The sequence below is a fragment of the Raphanus sativus genome, chromosome 9, assembly GCF_000801105.2.
Source record: "Raphanus sativus cultivar WK10039 chromosome 9, ASM80110v3, whole genome shotgun sequence".
Classification (NCBI taxonomy): Eukaryota; Viridiplantae; Streptophyta; class Magnoliopsida; order Brassicales; family Brassicaceae; genus Raphanus; species Raphanus sativus.
Genome location: NC_079519.1, coordinates 10748413 through 10761612, shown reverse-complemented (window position 1 = coordinate 10761612; position 13200 = coordinate 10748413).

Sequence of the window (13200 nt, the reverse complement as noted above, 5' to 3'; positions counted from 1 at the left end):
ATCCAAATAACAAAATAAAAAATTCTGGTATATAAATGGACTCAAGAAAATTGTTTTATTAAAAAAAAAGATGAAAGACAAAAAATAATTGGCAAACTACATCAATTATCTTACCGAATATTGTCTCATTGACTAAATAGTTGGAAGCATATATCTCGGACACGCCCAGTCACAATTCCATCAGGTGTAATTACGACGCTGCAATCAATTCCAAACTAACCAAGTTACTGAAGGATGAATTATGCGTGATTTTTCAGGATATACACGCCATTAGAGTGGAGCTTTACTGGATCATGCGACAATATTGACGCTGAAGGAAAATATTTTATCAGTGGTATGCAAATATGTTTTTTTTTTTTTTTTTTTTTGTATGCAAATATGTTGGTCTTTGGAATATTGACATACAATTTTTTTTGGATAAAGGAATATTGACATATAATTTTTGAAGGAGATTTTCAGAGTTTGGTACATGCTATTTATGGTATGACCACAAATGTTTTTATTACCAATTCTCTAAGTGGTATATAGTTTTAGAACACAAAATTTCAGAACTCTTCTTTTTATTTTGTTTGTCAGAACACAAGAAGAGTTCTGAAATTTTGTGTTCTAAAACTATATACCACTTAGATGTGTTTATAATGTTGCACATGTAATTACAAAAATAGATGTATGAAAGGAGTTTTCAACTACTTATATGTTCTTGAAAACAAATATAAATTTTTCTGTACTTTTGGAAGGTATTCTCTCCTCGACAAAAAATGCTAGCAGAAACATATTTGTAAAATTTGGACATCTCTCAAAAAAAATCTCACCGTATATATGTTAAGTTACTCAAAATGGAAAATAAAATTACTATATCCTATGTTGTACAAAACTAAACTCATTTTAGTCGAAACATATTTGTCAAATTTGGACATCTCTCTAAAAATTACTATATCCTATGTTGTACAAAACTAAATAATCATTATGTTATTATTTAGTTAAACTCAAATTATTTTTTGCAGTTCAGTTGGACGAATATTTATCAGACTAAAACGATGGTGCTTGTGGAAACTAAACTAGATTTGTTATCATCCTATTACTTTGTATTTAATTATGATCAAACAGTAATTTTAACTTTAATATAATATGATGGTAAATGATTATGGTTTTGTTTCAATATTAAATATTTTGTCTTTATACTTAATAGATAATACATAATTATAACATGTATATAATATATGATTTAACATGAGAAAATATAGATTATAAAAATATAACCATAAAATCTAATAATTATATTAATATTTTGTTCATAATGTGTGGGATCGTCCACCTTCTATATCTAATTTATATATAGACAAAAACATTTTTGTGCAAATACATAGACAACGGTTATATTACTAAAAGTCACAAATGAATTATTTTTTTAGTAATAGATGATTAACTAAACCAGTCAAATAGGATACCAGATCATGGATACAAACAGACTCAAACTATATAGTATTGGATCTACTCCGGTTAACTCTTCCAATCCATACTAAAAATGCACTGGAGCCATGTGTCAATATTTGATTGCTTTGCTAAAGTGAGAAAGAAACAGTAACTATCTCTTTTTTTTTTTCGAGCAACAGAAACAGTAACTATCTCAAGGAAAGGAACGGCGAGCTTGTAGAGTCTTCTCATTTTGTCCTAGTCTTCTCATTTTGTATTTTCCGTAACTCTAAAATCGATTGATTTTTATGGTCAGTCTATCAAAGAGATATTTTCTTTTTTCAACAACAAACAGAGACAACTTAAAAAAGGGTCTGAACAAAATCAAGAAATCCTGCACTATTCACTTTCTTGATACTTTTCCCAATAACCACCAATATGAGAGAATTGTAGATGTATAGAACCGAAAAAGTTACAAAGAGAGAAGTAGCCAAGTTGGTCAAATATTCATTTGAATGGTTAGAACATCTCCAACCTATAACACTATTTTGTGTCAAAACCACACTATTGTAGTGTAATTTTAACACTAAAAAAGATTCTTCTCTAAACCACAACATCAAACTTCACACTAAAAGTTATTTTATACTCCCTCCGTTTCAATATAGACGATGTTTAAGAATTGTTTTGTTTCAATTTACATGAAGTTTTAAGAGTTTAAGGTTACTTTAATTTTATTGGAAACTGTTCAACTAATTAGATTAATCTATCCTTTTTTATAATTGGTCAACTTTTAAAATTATATATATGAAATACCTTTTTAGAGAAATATAATTTTCTTAATCTTTGTGCATTGAGGCATAACATCAAGTATTATGAAACAGAGGGAGTAATATTATATATATTTATCTTTTCATTTTTCATTTATTTATTTGTAAATTTTATTAATAAAATAAGTGAATAGTGTTTTAGTGGAGTGAATAGTGTTTTAGCGTGGTGAATAGTGTCACACCAAATTTGGTGTGAAATTATAGTGTTGCACTAAAATGATGTAATTTTTGCAGTCTCATTGGAAATGGTTTTGATGTAAAAACTACACTAAAATAGTGTTTTGCAGTACCATTGGAGATGGCTTTACATCTCTGCTTAGACTTTAAGCTCAACACTTTAAAGTCGGGCTACTTCTTAGGTCAATAGTTTACACCATCTCTCTCTCCTCTTTTATTTCGGAAAGATATACATACGTTAGAGCATCTCCAACCCCCACTTTATTTTTCACTCTAAAATAGAGTTTAGAGTTAAAAAATATTCCAATAGTACTCTATTTTTTACTATATAACAGAGTGAAAAATAGGTTTACTCCAAATATAAAGTAAGTTGTTTTTTTGTTTATCACTAGAGTTTCTACTCTAAAATAGAGTACCATTGGAGCAAACTCCATCTTTATTATAGAGTCACTCTATTTTAGAGTAAAAATAGAATGAACCCTTGGAGATGCTCTTAGGAAAAAGAAGAGAAGAAACAGATACTTCTTAAAATCAATTTTAAATGTATGGACAGTAACGTAAGAAAGGTTTGACATGTTAATTAAATAAGAAAATGTTTGACATGTTTCTCAAGTTAACATGGTCCATCATATACTATGCAACGATTCATAACTAAAACATAAAATCCCAAAAAAGGGAAGTAAAGTAACGAGGCCGAAAATAAAAATATATAAATATTTGTGGAGATGTAGGAGGACACGATGGTCAGAGCTTGTAACTAACGCCATACTGGAGTTGAAAGTTGCAGAATTTATGAAAGGGGTTATTTGTGAAATAACCAAAAAATAATAGGAAATTAGATTTTTAGTAAGAAAGTAGAGAGAGATAGGAAGAAAAATAAGGAGAGAGAGGGTGATTTTGGTTAGTTTGTGAATTTTTGTTTTCTTCTTGTATATTAAGCCTAATTTTCCTTTATAAAACGCGTAAAGATATTTGTTTACGCGTTGTGTTTCACCATATGCATCTCTCTACAGTTTCAAATAGGCATGGGCATATTTCCCGGATTCAAACATCCGAATCAGTATTTCAGATATAAAAAATATCCGGTCGGATGAGGTTTTAAATTTGGTCAGGTACTGGGTCGAATACGGGTTATAACCAGGATCCATACGGGTATCCAACTAGACCCGAATTAAAACTTAGTTAAGGTAACCTTTGTATACTACTAGTCTTAATTTATGCAAATTGTCCATGCCTACTCACATTTTAGGCAATTTATGTTTCCAAAATCCAATCTTTTCTTGATATTCATATTAGCCGCTTCTTCTTCCCTACATAGCCAACCTTTGCGATTTCAGATGTTCTTCATCTGCATATTAAAAGAGCAGACTTGTGAAGGAGATGAATATCCGAAACAAATCTCAAGTAAGAATCTATTTTTTTGTCTTTAATTATTGATTGTGTTCCCATTATGTTGATCGTTTTAGGCTAGTTAATTGATTTGCATGCATGAGTTTGTCCATTTTTGTACATGTCTTCTAGGTTTTGTTTAGTTAAGTTTTGTAACATTTGTGAGTTGTGATTGAAATTAATTTGTTTTGTCGGTTTGTTATGGTTTTTATCAGCTCAAATCGATTTATTTTTAGATGTTATGCTCTTTATCACTTGGTTTTTTTTGTAGAGTTGGGATTGAAATCGGTTTGTTTTGTAGAGTTGGGATTGAAATCATTTTTTCTAAAAAATGTGATGCTCTTTATCACTTGTTATAAATATATTTAGCCTAAGTATGTTCTTATTGATATGTTTTTGTAATTTGGTCTTCTCTTATTGATGTTCTTTACTTTTTTTATTTGTAGATGGATTCTTTACCATTGCCGGATAACACTATCTCTGAGACAGAGAAGCAAGAGGGGATAGCAGGCCGTGATAAGAAAGGCAAAAGAAAGGTTTGTTAAGGAGGTAGTTCTCAGCCAGCTACAAAAAAGCAGTCAAACACAAGATCTGTCGTCTAGGAACACTACATAAGAACAAAGGACGACCGTGACAAGTGCAGATGTAACCATTTTCAGTGTATCTTCAGTTGTACGTCTTCACAAGGAACTTTCAACCTTATAAAGTATATGCTTTCATGTAAGTTTCACATGGCGTGGAAACAGAGCCAAGTTCCTGGTTCAACTGTGATTACCAATGATGAAGGTCTGACGAATGCAGAAGTTTCTGAAACTGTGTTTAAAGAGGCGAGTAATGAGCTCCTAGTGTTGGGTGAGTTGCCACTTTATTTCACTCAAAGTGTTTCTTGGAGAAACTTTGCGAACGCATGGTCTCTACAAACCTCATTCAAGACGGACTGCAATCAAGGACATTGTCCAGATGTATGTGAGAAAGAAGAAGGCTCTGAATAATTGGTTTAAGGTCAGTAAGAAGAGGGTTTCAATAACTACATACACTTGGACAGCACATCCTATAGGAGCGAGCTACATGGTGGTTACGGCTCATTTTGTTGATGATAGTTGGCAGCTAAGAAAGCTCATAATCGGGTTTAAGCATGTATGTGATCACAGAGGTCAGACAATTGCTTCTGTTCTTCTAGAGTGTTTGGCTAGATGGGCTATAGAGAAGGTGTTCACCATCACAGTTGAGAATTGAATAGCTAACACATCTGCCCTTCAGAAGTTTCATAGAGAATTCATTTTTCTTGGAGATGAAGCAACGGTGTTGGATGGCAACTTCATGCATATGCGGTATGCAGCTCACATTATCAACCTGGTTGTTAGAGATGGTTTACAAGGATATTGATGGGAACGTCGAAGCAATATGTAACTTATGTTATGTTTTTGTACTGTAACTTTATGTCTTTTTGGGATATTTACAATATGTTCAGTTGTTTTAGATAATTTTCGGTTCTATCAGATTAAATTGTTTGGTGATACACTAAGAACCGAACCGAATCCGTTATTTTTTGTTACTTCGGATGTAACCGGATCAGACATGTACCAAACTGTAACCGAACCAAAATTTAAAATTATCCGATTAGTACCATTTTCTCTAGTTCTAAAATATCAAAAATTCGAAAAATCATATCCGGATCCGAACGGTTATCTGAATGTCCATGCCTAGTTCCAAATGAAAAACTGTCATTGCATCACCCTTTTTTTTTTGAAGTGTAGATATTCATTAATCAAAATAAAAAGTCAGACAAGTTGTCTAAAAAAGTGAAGATAAACTTTGAAACAATATAATAAAACTAAAATTCAAAAAATTCTAATTACACAGAACCAGTCATGAAATTTCTGAAGCTCTATACAAAAGTAAAAAAAAACATATATTAAACAATTATGCAGAATTTTATATATTGTGATACTTTCATAACTATTTCTAAAAAACAACCTACTGAATTTATAGGTTAAATTATTTAATTTGTCGTTTTTATTACATAAAATCTTTTAATATAATGTATTTATTTTTTATTTTATAAAATAAAATATAAAAATATAATTTTTTTATAATTTTTTTTTTAAATGTGGACCCTCTCTCAGGCTGGGTTTGTTTATACATCATGATCTGCAACTATCAATAATAGGGCTAGGCATTTTATACGTTAAATTTCATTCTATTCGTTATTTTTTTATCCGATCCAAAAAATCTGGATATTTGTAAGTTTCCGAAACAAAACAGAGATTAATAATCAATATCTCTTAAAATTGAAGCAAAACACAAATACTAAAAAATTTATAGGTAGATATCTGATCCACTCTGGCTACTTATATACAGATAGATGTATATTTATAACTAAATATAGAGTTTTAAATGTATAATACTATATAATTGTTGTTTAAACATATAATTTTATTTACAAAATATAAAATTAAGAAAAAATATAAAATCTTTATTAGAAAACTATATCTTTTCTAAAATATTGTTTTATAAAAAAAATAGTAATTAAAAAGTCCATAAAACACATTGTTTCATTATTTTTTTGTTTATCTTTTCTATTAAGTAAACAAAAAAATGAAAACAATTGCACATTTTTTTATAGATTTATGTGTATTGAACAAAGTGGATAAGGTATCCATAAGTATCTGTGAATATTCAAAAATATCTAAAAAAATCTCGGATATCTGAAAAAACGAATATCCGTATCGATCAATCCACTGTCGTGGTGCTCCTTCTTTTATCCATCGATCTCAATACCTAAACTCTGGATTGGATTGAGATGTGATGATAGACATTAATTAAGGACTGATCCAATCTGTTTACAAAACACCATAATATCTACTTTTTATGATTAGAGATGTAATGCTCATTCATAACAAGTCAACAATCTATTATACGGTTAATGAACAAGTTAAACCTAGGATCTAACATTAAGTGATTAATTCAATGAAAGCAATAGGAACAACTATGAATAAAGACAATCGATGGATACTTATCTATGTTCAGCTCGCGATTGATCTAACATATCCTAACACCCTAGGCTAACAAGATCGACTACTCAGTCGTAACAAGAGAAAACAGAGAGAACAATTCTAAATAATATTGCATGTTAATAAAAGAGATAAAAAGAGGATTCATGGGGTTCTTCTCTATGACTAGAGAGATAGCATTCACCCTTTACAAAGTAGCAAAATCGCCAAGTTACAATCTCTAGGGTCTGGTTACTTAAGCAAAAATAGCGTAGAATAAACATAAGAAATAGGAAAAAGAAGATATATGGAGGTTGCTAGTGGCCAAAGAGAAAATTGGGATGATTAGGGAAAATCCCGAAATAACTTGGTGGTTTTCCATAAAAATATCTGCCGCTGGAACATGCACACGGTTGCTCCGCTCGATCAGGAACAGCCATCAAACTACTCTGTGTGAAAATCTCCAAATTACAATATTTTTTGCTTCTTTTGTCCCAAATGGTCTATCTCTCATCCAATGCAATTTCAGATTTGAAATGATTCAAAAAGGATTGGAAAGACTTGATAAATACTTGAAAACCAATTGAAAAACATATATACAAGATAGTCAAAAATACCATTTATCAAAACCCAGTAGCGCAAACTGAACGGAGACAAAACAACACTTTATGATGCAAAACTTAACAAAATCCTCATACAATTTTGTTTAATCTAAGTTTAGCTGGCTTAAATAAAAAGAACAAAATCCGATTTTGAGTTATTTCAAATGTGTTTTATTGATCAAAAGAGAGTAAAGTTACATGTATATGAACAAGCAGGGGAGGACTGAGGGAGGAACGTACGGGTCATGTGCCCCCATCTAATTTTTTATTTTCTTTAACAAATACTACAAAATCTATAGAAATGTCTGTAATACAAAATTTAAATATAGTGAAGAAATTTTTTTCAAAAAAAAAAATATATAGTGACGAAATTGTACGTGCTCCTAACTCAATTTATTTCTAGATCTGCCCTTGTGAACAAGAGAGAAATAAGCCGGTATTCGATTGAGTATACCGAAAAAGTACAAGTAAGCAAGAAAGATTTAAGTGGAACTCTAATTTCTAGTCGTCTATCTATGTGTTTAAGTATGACCCTTTTGCATGTTTCCTTTTCTCCTTTTTATTCATGAACTCTTTCCTTTCTTTGTCTTAAGTTAGTTTAATCCAATGAATTACACTGAGGTTAGCGAACGAACGAGCGGTTGAGCCAAGTGTTCGGACCGTGACTATAGTCGCCAAGCTATGCAGCTGGATTCGTGTGCCGAGCTCATGGCGCATGTCGATATGTAAATTTTCATACTATTTTTTATACATTTTTTCTCAATCACTAATATATATATGTATAAATCTAACAAACTACAATCATTAAATCTAATATTAGTTTTCACAGACTATTGAAGAATGTGTTATAATATAGAAGGCCTGTTAGGATTTAGGATTATGCTTTGTTGATATATTATTATATTTCAAATTTCTTATAATATAGAAATATCTATTATTAGGATTTAGGTTTATGCTTTGTTGATAGAATATTTTGTTATTGTTAATGCGAAAATCTGAGACAACCTTTATCCGAAAATAAAAACAAATCAGGAGGTACGTCGAGCATTTGGCTGTCTATCTAGTGGAGATCGCATTGTGATCTATAGTTGCTTAAACTCAAGTAGTTTTATTTAATAGTTGGGTTGTTTAAAGTATCAATTAATAAAATGGTTGGCAACTAGACACGTTTTCAAACCTAGTAAATTATTGTCGTCTCATGTTCTCTGTTATGCACCCATTAGTTTGGTCACAACTTTCTACTTCTTTGTCTACGTTTGGAAAAAAAAAATTATGATCTCTTGGACTTTTTTAAAGTTTGCGGATCACTCTGTTAGGTGACTCTGGTCGGTTGTGGTGGTGGGATCCGAAACTCTAACTTGTATAATTTTCTGATATCCTTAAACAAAAGTAATTTCTAAAATATATGTCACTCGTTTTTGTCGTTTGTTATCTCATGTAATCAATCCAAAACTATATAATCCTAGTCATTACAAGAATGAGTTCTCTAAGACAACTCTAATTATCAGGATAAAATACTCAGTTGACTCAGCTCTCGAAGTCTATTTCAGTAGTTTATATATAGTTCCTACAGACAAAAACATATATTGAATTGTTCATCGTGCTGCCCACCAACTACTTTGTTGACGCCTAAAATCTGTAACTTCCAAATGGAACAAAAGTGTATATATATATATATATGTGTCAAAAGAAGTGTATTTGCAAAATATTTCAATAGCATAATCGTAAAGAAGTACTGGGCATCTTTTGCAATATTTTAATATGTAAAATAATTTGACATTCTTTTAATTGTTTAAAATACGCGGGAAATCAATATTCCACTTAACTAGTTAATTAACTTCACCATTGGATGACTGTATAAACGATCCTACGCATTCTAGTTACTAACCCAATATATCGGTGTTTCTGTCTCCAATGTCACTTTCTTGATAATTTGGGAGAAAACAATTAAAGTAAACGATTTATTTTTCCTTGAGAAATAGTATCATATATCAATTAATGCCACTACAGAAAAAGTTCACATTGATAGCACATTGTGTATAGAATATTTTACTGAACTGATGTCGTCGATAAACTTAAAATTTTTATACTATATAATAGCATTAGATAAATGCTATGATAGAGTAATACTTAAAATAACACTTAATTAGTTTTATTTTGAAAATAAAGTGAACGGAAAGATAAAATCATTGATTCCACCAACAATTAGCAGAAAATTATAATTTAGTGTCAAAGACATTATTTAAGCGGGTTCAATAATACTATCAAAGACATATAATAATATTTTTTCCAATGCTAAGAAAAACCATTTTAATCATTATATTTCAAAACACTAAAAATCTAAACCTAAACTACATACCAAATCATACACTCTTTTATATCTAAACACAATTTTTAAATTTCAAATTTATTTAGTTTTATAACTTTAACTTTATAAGTAAGTTTTAACATTTATATTTAATATTTCATTTTAACATTTATAACCCCTAAATTAAAAATTTAAATTCCAAACCCTTTATCTAAACTCCAAACTCTATTCCACAAAACAAATATACTTACAACCCTATAAATCTACATAGTAAAACTAATATTTTCCAACTTAAACACGAAATCTTGACACATAAATTACAAATCTGATTTTTCAAATTTTATTCTCAAGTTTCACTCTAAATCACAAATCCCATACTCCAAACCTTATATCATAACACTACATTTAACTAATAAAAACTCCAAAACATAAATTTTATATTCTAAAACCAACCCCTAAAACTATATTTCAAATCCTAAACTCTAAAACTAATTTAAACGCTATTAAATTAAATTTCTTGTATACACACTACAAGAAATATTAACATTTTTAGCTCATGATAAACGCTATAATAGGTCTTTTATAGCGTTTTATGTTCTACTATATCATCGACAGCACTCATAGGTACCCTCTGTACGATAGCCTTCAAATATAGTTATGGTTTATGTGGGATTTATTTCAAATTTAAGAATCATGTCTAAATATGTTTCAAACTTTCATATTGTGGGGATATTTTTTTTATTTATATTGATTAAAAAATAGGATGGAGATGAAACATGGTATAAAATTATTGCTATATGGTATTTCTCATGGAATATAGGTCGTTTGCCCTAAAATTATATATTTTAAAATATTCTGCACTTTAAATATTTAGAATTAAATTTGGGGGTTTTTTGTTTGTTTTGGGTTTTTGGTTTAAATTTTGGATTTATGACATTGTGGTCTACCAATTTTTAATGGGTTATAATTTGGTTTAATTTTATTATAATTAATTATATTTTCAAGAATTTTCTTAGGATAATACTAAATGTTTTTATCATAAATATAGCACAAAATATTAAAATGACCAAAATGTTTTATTAAAGAGGTAACAAAAATACTTATACTTTTATGGTTAACTAATTTATATTTTGGTTTAGATTTAAGAGGTGGGTTTTTGGGGGATGTAGTTTAGGATTTGGTTTCTAAAAAGTATTTAAATTTTAAATATAGTCTCAAAAAATAATTTTTATTTTGAAATTAGATTTCTAAAGAAAATTTATTTTTGATAGAAATTAAAAATTGTAGATTAAAAATGTACTTTTCGAAATTAAATAAAATTTATTTTATGTTTATTATTTATTTTAATATTTATTTATATTTATATATCTATAAATGAAGGTAGAATGATCTTTACCTATTAAATAAAATTTCTTTTGGTTATTTTTCTTCTTGTATACTAAATCTAATTTAGTTATAGTTTATGTGGGATTGAGTTTCAGCGAGTGCGACTACCCCAGAGACGTAAAATATTTTCAATACAAATTCTTTTTCATCTTTATATTAAAATTTCATTTTTTGATAAACAAAATTTAGATAAAAATACAATTTTAGCTAAATTTAATTTTATATATTCAAAAGTTATGTTTATCGTAAAGAAATTATAGAAATAGTAAAACACTTTAAATAATTACATAAAAAATAAAATTTCAACTCTTTTTTGGCCAAAGTTCCCAAAAAATTGTTGAGCCAGCCCTTACAAAAACACTCATCAAATTGTATTTATCTGCACTTTCACCTTGTCCGATGTGTAGATACCGAACCTTCCTTCAACAAATAATCTTCAAAAAGAAAGTAACCCCTAGAGTAGTCTTGCGGCTACAATGTCGAATTCCAAACAAAATACATAACTCTCATGTTTTATCACTGCCAAACAACATTTGTGTTCAACTGTCACACATATTGTAGATTTTTACGCGTAACTCTATTTTCAACCGTCTAAAAGCAGTTTCCGCGTCTAAGAGAAAGCAATAGTCCCTATCCACTAAAAATACTCATCGACAAGAAAATCCATCACAGCAGCATCGGCATAAAAAATAATAGATTTCGAATGTGATTGTATAGCATGTTTACAGTAAACAAAGTAGAGTAGACAAAAAAAAGTAGAGTAAATTTTTTTTTCAGTTCAGTTACTCTATTTCTCACTAATCAAGTGAAAAATGTTTTCAATTTATTCACTCCAACAAGTAATAAATGTAGAGTAAAATTCTCTCTTATTTAAACAAAATAAAAACTTAACTATCAGTTTCACATTTTTTTTTTCATTTTCCATCTTCATTTTACCATATTTTCACTCCAATAAATACCAATCAAAGTCTTTGATGACTAGCTTGTGGATCTCCGATTTGCCTCTTCACCGTACGTAGACCTTAGAGCATCAGCAACCCAATGACCCAAAATGGGTTTCTTAATTTATGTTTAATAGTTTTTAATTGTAAAAGTGCATTAAGAGACCGGATGAAGAGATCCGTTAATTTTTGTGGTCCAATGCAAGTCTCTTAATTAAAGTTTCTTAATTTTTTTTAATTTAACAAAAAATTTTTAATTATTTTTATGAAACTTATACTTAAAACATTGTACCATAGATTTAAAAAAACATAAAACATAAAAACAAAGTTATTAAAATAAACGAGAATAATTTGAAACATACATCCGAGCTCAGTTGTTGTCTTCGACGCCTCCAAATTTTTGCCAGAAATGTTCAACCAAATCAGCTTTCAGTCGTTCATGCTTTTGTCTATCACGAATTGTAGTTTCAACACTCATCATATTTTGGATATTTGAAGGGTTATTTGGAGTATACGTGAAATCGACATGTGAACTTCCGCTTTCTTCTCTTTGTTGGAACTCTGTAATATTATGCAGATTGTATTTACCTCGTTCGTTTTCGACGATCATATTATGGAGAATGATACATGCTCTCATAATCTTTCCAATCTTGGCTTTATCCCAAAAAAGTGCATGACTTTTAACAATGGCAAAGCGAGACTGCAAGACTCCGAAACCACGTTGGACATCTTTTCGGGCAGCTTCTTGACGTTGGGCAAATAAAACTGCTTTCGGGTGTTGTGGTAATGTAATAGACTGGATAAAAGTTGCCCATTTCGGATATATACCATCGGTGAGATAGTAAGTCATATGATACTCTCTTCCGTTGACGGAGTAAGTGACATTGGGAGCTCGACCGTTTATTATGTCATCAAAAACAGGTGAGCGGTCAAGAACATTAAGGGGGGTGTATTCAACTAAGAGTTTTAAGTGATTTGTATAAAAATGACAAATCCACTGTTATTCAAACGTGGATTTTAAAAAATACTTTAAAATCCAGTGTTATTAAACTTGATATTTTATAAAATACTCTGAAATCCACTGTTATTGAACAAAATTTAAGTTGGAGATTTTAGAGTACTTTAAGTGTTTCTAAAGTGTTTGAGGGGAGTTCTTTAGTTATA